Below are 6,651 nucleotides of genomic sequence, written 5' to 3'. Positions count from 1 at the left end.
CCTCTCCCTGCTGCTCCGAAAGGTGAAGCGCGAGGGGAGCGGTGCTGGCAGTCGGGACGTGCGGGCGGAAGCCCTGAAACGCTTCTGTGCGTGGACCGTGCACGTGGGAAAAGCAGGACGCATGCGGTGCGTGAGCCCGTGGTTTCGGGGCCGCGCGCGGGTCTGGGAGGGGATCCTCCAGGGACGGGGGCGGCTGCCGTGCCGTGTTAAGGACAGCGCCGGGTGGCTCGTTGGGGCCCAGGACTTGTCTTATTTTGACGACTCCCCCGTTCTGTCCGCCCCCCACCCCCTGCCTCTGGCAACCACCTGTCTGTTCTCTTTATCTGTGAGTTCGGGTCTTTTGTAGATTCCACATATGAGTGAGATCACATGGTATTTGTCTGACTTCTTTCGCCCAGCATAAGGCCTTTAAAGTCCATCTGTGCTGTCGCAAATGGCCGGGCTTTCCTCTCTTCGTGCCTGAGTAGTATTCCGTTGTGTGTATGGGCCACGCCTTTATCCGCTCGCCCATCAACAGAAGCTTCGGTTGCTTCCATGTCTTGGCTGTTGTAAGTAATGCTGCAGTGAACACGGGTTCAGACATCTTTTCAAGTTAGTATTTTTGTTTCCTTCATGTAAGTACCTTAGAAGTGGAATTCCTGGCTGATAAGGTAGTTCTATTTTTAAGTTTTCGAGGAACCTCCATGTTGTTTTCTGTGGTGGTGGCACTACTTCATACTCTTAGCAGTGCACGAGGGTTTGCTCCCCTTTCTCCACGTTCTTGGAATACCTATTTCTTGTATTTTTGATGATAGCTATTCTAACAGATGTGAGGTGATGTCTTATTGTGGTTTTAGTTTGCATTTTCCTCATGCTTGTGATGTTGAGCAACTTTTTATGTACCTGTTGGTTTTCTATATGTTCTCTTTGGAAGATATTCAGTTCCTCTGCCCATTTTTAAATTGGACTGTTTGTTGTTTTGCCGTTGAGTTGTATGAGTTCTTTATATATTTTAGATGTTAACCGTTTATCAGATATACAATTTGCAAATATTTTCTCCCATTCCATGGGTTGCCTTTTCATTTCATTGATGGTTTTATTTGCTGTGCAGAAGCGTTTTAGCTTGATGTGGTCCCACTTGTTTATTTTGAGTTTTGCTGCCTTTGTTATCAGTGTCAAATTCAAAGACATGATATGAATGAGCCTCCTGTTCATGTTTTCTTCTAGGAATTTTATCATTTCAGGACTTACTTTCAAGTTCTTGATTCGTTTTGAGTTAATTTTTGTGTATGGTGTAAGATAGTGGTTCAGTTTCCTTCTTGTACACTTGGCTGTCCAGTCTCTCAACACCATTTATTGAAATTACTGTCCTTACCCTACTGCATAGTCTTGGCTCCTTTGTCATAAATAAATCAACTATATATGTATGGGATTATTTCTGGGGTCTCTATTCTGTTCTATTGATTTGTGTGTCTGTTTTATGCCAATAGCACAGTATTTTGATTATTGTTGCCTTTAGTGTAGTTTGAAGTTAGGGAGTGTGATGCCTCCAGCTTTGTTCTTTTTCAACATTCTTTTGGCTATTCGGAGCCTTGTGGTACCATACAAATTGTAGGATTGTTTGTTCTATTTCTGTGAAGAATTCCATTGAACTTTTGATGGGGACTGCATTAAATCTTAGACTGCTTGGGGCAGCATGGACATTTTAACAGTATTACGTCCAGTCAGTGAGCGTGGAGTGGCTTTTTCCACTGGCCTGTGTCCTCTGTTTCTTTCTTCAGTGTCATATTATTTTCACTGTACAGATCTTTTTCCTCATTTGTTAAATTTATTCCTAGGTAGTTTATTCTTTTTGATGCACTTGTAAATGAACGTTTTCTTAATTTCTATTTATGATAGCTTGCTTTAGTGTTGGAAAACAAAACTAGTATTTGTATGTTGTGTGCAACTTTCTGAATTCTTTTATTTGTTCTAATAGTGTATCTATCTATCTATCTATCTATCTATCTATCTATCTATTTTTTGGTGGAGTCTTGAAGGTTCTCTACATAGTGTCATGTCATCCGTAAATAGTGACAGTTGTACTTCTTCCTTTCCAATTTGGATGCCTTTTAGTTCTTTTTCTCTTCTGATTGCTATGGCTAGGGCTTCCAATACTATGTTCACATAAAAGTGATGAAAGCGAACGGCCTCATCTTTTTCTTGATTTTGGAGGAAAAGCTTTTAACTTTTCACCATTGAGTATGATGTTAGTTGTGGGCTTGTCATGTATGGCCTTTATTATGTTGAGATATGTTCCCTCTATCCCACTCTGTTGAGTGTTTTTCTCAGGAATGGATGTTGAATTGTGTCAAATGCTTCTTCTGCATCTGTTAGGATGGTCGTATGATTTTTATCTTTCATTTTGTGAATGTGGTGAATCACATTGATTGATTTACGTGTGTGGAACCCTCCTTACATTCCTGAAATAAATCCCACATGGTCGTGTTGTGTGATCCTTTTAATGCGTCGCTGAATTTGGTTTGCTGACATTTTGTTGAGAGGATTTTTGCATCTACGGTCATCAGAAATATTGGTCTATAATTTTTTTTCTTGTGCCTTTGTCTGGTTTGGGCATCAGGGTAGTACTGGCTTCATAAAATGAGTTTTAAGTGCTCCTTCCTCTTCTGTTTTTGGGGACAGTTTGAAAAGAATTGCTGTTTTTTTCCTTTATGTTAAAAAAAATGTAAGTATAGTTGTCATACAAAACTTTAACTGTTTGGTAACATTCACCAGTGAAGCATCTGGTCTTGGACTTCTTGCTTGTTGGGAGGTGTTTGATTACTGCTTCAGTCTCCTTACTACGAACTGGTCTGTGTGGATTTGTTTATTCATGATCTGGACTTCTGAATGATGTTTAAGGCACATGCACATTGACAATCTAAGATTATCTGGAGTTTTCAAAGCCAGTGCCTTTAACTTCTCTGTGGGCTCTGAGTTGGGTCCCTCTGGCTGTTGGAAGGAGGTTGAAAGCTGGTGCAGTGATCTCTCCCTGAGGACTGAGCAGCGTGCTGGGGAGAGGGATCTGAGAACAAGGCCAGGCCAGCAGGCAACCCTGACTTAGCCTCTGTGAAGTGAAGGGGTACATCAGATGCAAGGGCAGTCCCACAGAAGGAAGCCAGTAGGACTTAGCACCCCCATGGTGGTTTATCTGCTTGGGCACCTTCAGGACCTAAACAGTCCATGACTTTAGACTCAAGGCAACATTCATCCCCGGGGCTTGGACTAATCAGTACTTGTCCCTGCGCTGGCCTGGATGAAGGAAGGCACCCATACTTCTCCCAGGATCGGTCCATTGTACCCTACCCCTCGTGATATCACCTGCTGGACCCAGCCAAGCAGCCAGTCTTCGCTCCATAAAAGGGAATGTTTGTCCCCCGTCGGCACCCCAGTTTTGTCACCAGAGGGCAGCAGACAGACTCTGAAGGCTGCAGCCAAGGCCTGTTCCCAAGGAGACGAAATCACGACTTAGCTTTGTCCTTATGGAACCTAGATTGGGCTCTGTCAATGCCCATGTCTCTGTGCCGACTGCCCCTCATTGCTTCTGTGCTCTGGGCTGGGGGCTGGTCGGGCAGCTTCCTGTCTCGTTTCAAGACCAACTTCTGGGATATAGGTGGCTTCTAATTACGACCGGTCAGGCTCTCAGGTCTTGAAGTGGTTCTAGAGGAGCAGCTGTGGCAGCGCTGGGTCTGGGGACGTCCAGGAGGGCTGTATTCTTCTGGTCTCCTCAGCTCACTAAACCAGCAGTGTTTGCCTGGAAATGTGGGCCACATGTCTTTGTCTAAACCTTTACTCCTACATTTTCCTCTCTTAAAATGTAAGTTTCTTTCCTTATAACTACAAGGGGTTGGACCAGCCTAGACTGCAGCCGGCCTCCTTGTCCCGTTGTCCCCCTTAGAGCAGACTTGGAGTTTTCCTCCCCAAGCCCCGTGGCTCAGTCTCTGGGTCTTCGACCCTCAGGCACTGTGGGCAAGAAGGCCGTGTGCTGGTTCTGGGCCTGCAGCTTGGGGAGGCGGATGGAGTCACACATGAGAATGGACACGACCTTGGGGAGGATGGGCTCAGGCACTTGGAGACTGCCCCAGAGCAGGACACGCCAGCTGCGTCAGCAGAGCCACCTCCCTTCCTTGTCCCTCTTCCCCACTCCTTGGTGCCCGCTGACAGGAAAGCCACATCAGCACACCGAGGTCCAGGCTGCCCACTCTCTCTGCCGGCCACATTTTGTGTCTTGGTTAAGATTTCGAAGATCATCCGTAAATCCAAATGCATGGGTCGGGGAGCGGGTAGGGCATCATTATCAGCTGGGTCACCTGCGCCCATCGTCATTCTGGGATTAGCCTCAGCTGAGCAGGACAGCAGGGCACAGGCTCATTTTATGTGGGAAGGAGGGAAAGCTTCAGCATAATAGGCTCATCTCGGCAGTACACGGTGGCTTTTGCTTCTGAGGCATCTGGGAGAACTACCTGGACCCTCTGGCCTTCTTAAGAGGAGAGCTCACTTAGAAATGATGCTTGCGGTGGTGGAGAGGCAGGCAGTGGGGCACGGAAATGACAGCAGTCCTGCTTCCCAACAGGAAGCATGCTGGGGCTGGGCCTGGCTGTGAAAGCGGTTGCGAATTTTGCTCTTGAGAGCTTTACGGAAAGTGTTCAAATGGGCCCCTACGGACACTTTTGATGGCAAAATGATGGTCCTGACAGGTGCTGCAGTGACGAGAGCAAATGCACGCCTCACTCTGCGGCAGCTTCCTTGCAGATTTCTATAACTGGAAGAAAGCAGGAGCTGATGGGAAACACTGCCGTTAGAATGACGGGTGTGCACATTCTACCCGGTTTACTGAGCGCGCGCTGTGTGCTCAGAGCGGCGGGTCCGTTTCCTGCCTGTGTGCCTCCTAAATGCAGTCGTTTTCAAGCATGAACAGTATCTTTTTCCTGTTAATTGGGATGCAAATTCCTCTAATGTTTGCCAGTTACTCTCCTTGTGCTCAAAGCTAATTAGCTGAGTGAGTAATGTAAAATGAGAGAAGGGATCAGCAATGAAGTACTAGGAAATAAAACCCTTTTAGTGTTTGTTACATAGAATCGGGTTGTTCTTCCCTCATCACACACATGGATGAGCTCAGGAAGAAGGAAACACCCTCCCTCCATAAGCGAAACAGTTGCAAACCTGAAAAGATTCAGGACTGATTTACAAAAGATTAAAAGAAACACCGTATACGGCGTTGCGTGGTGAGCAGAGACGTTGAAGCCAGGGCACAAATGCCAGTGATTTCACCCCGGCCCTGCAGCGGTGAGCGGCAGATGAAACGCAGGCACGCACTGTCGTGGTTCCGGAAGCCCGGGCGCTGGGTCACGGCCCAGCGCACAGGAAGGGGCGGCTGCGAGCTCACACGGGGCTGGGCGGGGCCGAGGGCCGCCTTGTCCGTGCGCGCGGCGCAGCGCAGCGCAGGTGCAGGTGCTCTGACACTGCGGCTGCTTCCGGCTTCCTCGTGCTCCAGCGCGTTCTCTGCAACGTGGGCTGCGGGGGTGGGTGACTAAGTGGGGAGGGGGGGAGGGCGACGCCGAGCCGCGGGAGTCGGCAGGGAGCCGGGTGATTCAGCTACTTCCGTTCTGCGTCAGGCTTGGGAGGCGGTTTGCTGCGGGATGCGCGTCCTTGCTGTGACACACCTGTGCACACAGGGCTCTACTTGGCCCCTGGTGTTGGAGGAGACGTCTTGGGTCGGCTCTCATCGTGGTGAGAGCAGCAGCGGCGTCTCCTGGCTCGCTCAGGGTCCTCTGCCAGTCTGTCGTGCTTCTGCGTAACGGGGGGTGGGACCCACTGGCCTCCTTCCAGCGTCTGGCGCTCTGAGGTTCCTTCCAACGTCAACAGTAATTCCGTGAGTCTAGTCTGAGAACAGGGGGGATGACTGCACCCCCACCCGGCCATGGAGAATGTTAAGGGCAGTGGATTGCTGCCATTGTGGATCTGAGTAGAGCACAGGCTTGGAGGGCCAGAGAGAGTGGGAGCCCCTTTCCTGCACACCCCCTTGGTCATCGTGGCCCTCTGGTCAGCATCCTGGCTCTGTGTGGAAAGAGGAGTGGATTTTATTTCCCAAACTCTCGACCAGCGCTGTCTGGTAGAAATGTAACACAAGGCACTGATGTAATTTGCAATTTTCTAGTAGCCACATTTTTTAAAAAAGTAAAAAGAAACAGGCTACATTGATTTTAACATATTTCATTTACACAATACATCCAAAATACTGCCACTTCAACAGGTAATGAATATAAAATTTGTTGATGAATGTTAGATTTTTTCACACTCATCTTAGCCAGTGTGTTTCACACCTACAGTGCCTCTTGTTTTCTTAAGAGCCGGCACCCCCGGGCCAGAAGCCCTCCCTCCCCAGCATAGGTCTTGACTGGGCCCGTGTTGCATGAGTTGCTCTCAGTGGCCCTAAGATTGTCTTAAAACACAGGCCCACAGCTAATGGAGGTGTCCCCTACTCAAGCTAAGTGTGCCTCTACTGAGAGCAAGCGAGAGGGCTGAGGCATCATGGGGTGGGAGAGGGGCCCAGGCTTGCTTCCCAGAGGCCCCAGGCAGGGCAGTCTGCTCAGGAATGACTACGTAGAAATGGAGAACAGCACGGATGGAGAG

This window comes from Pteropus alecto, unplaced genomic scaffold, assembly GCF_000325575.1.
Source record: "Pteropus alecto unplaced genomic scaffold, ASM32557v1 scaffold108, whole genome shotgun sequence".
NCBI lineage: Eukaryota > Metazoa > Chordata > Mammalia > Chiroptera > Pteropodidae > Pteropus > Pteropus alecto.
This window is presented reverse-complemented; position numbering follows the sequence as displayed.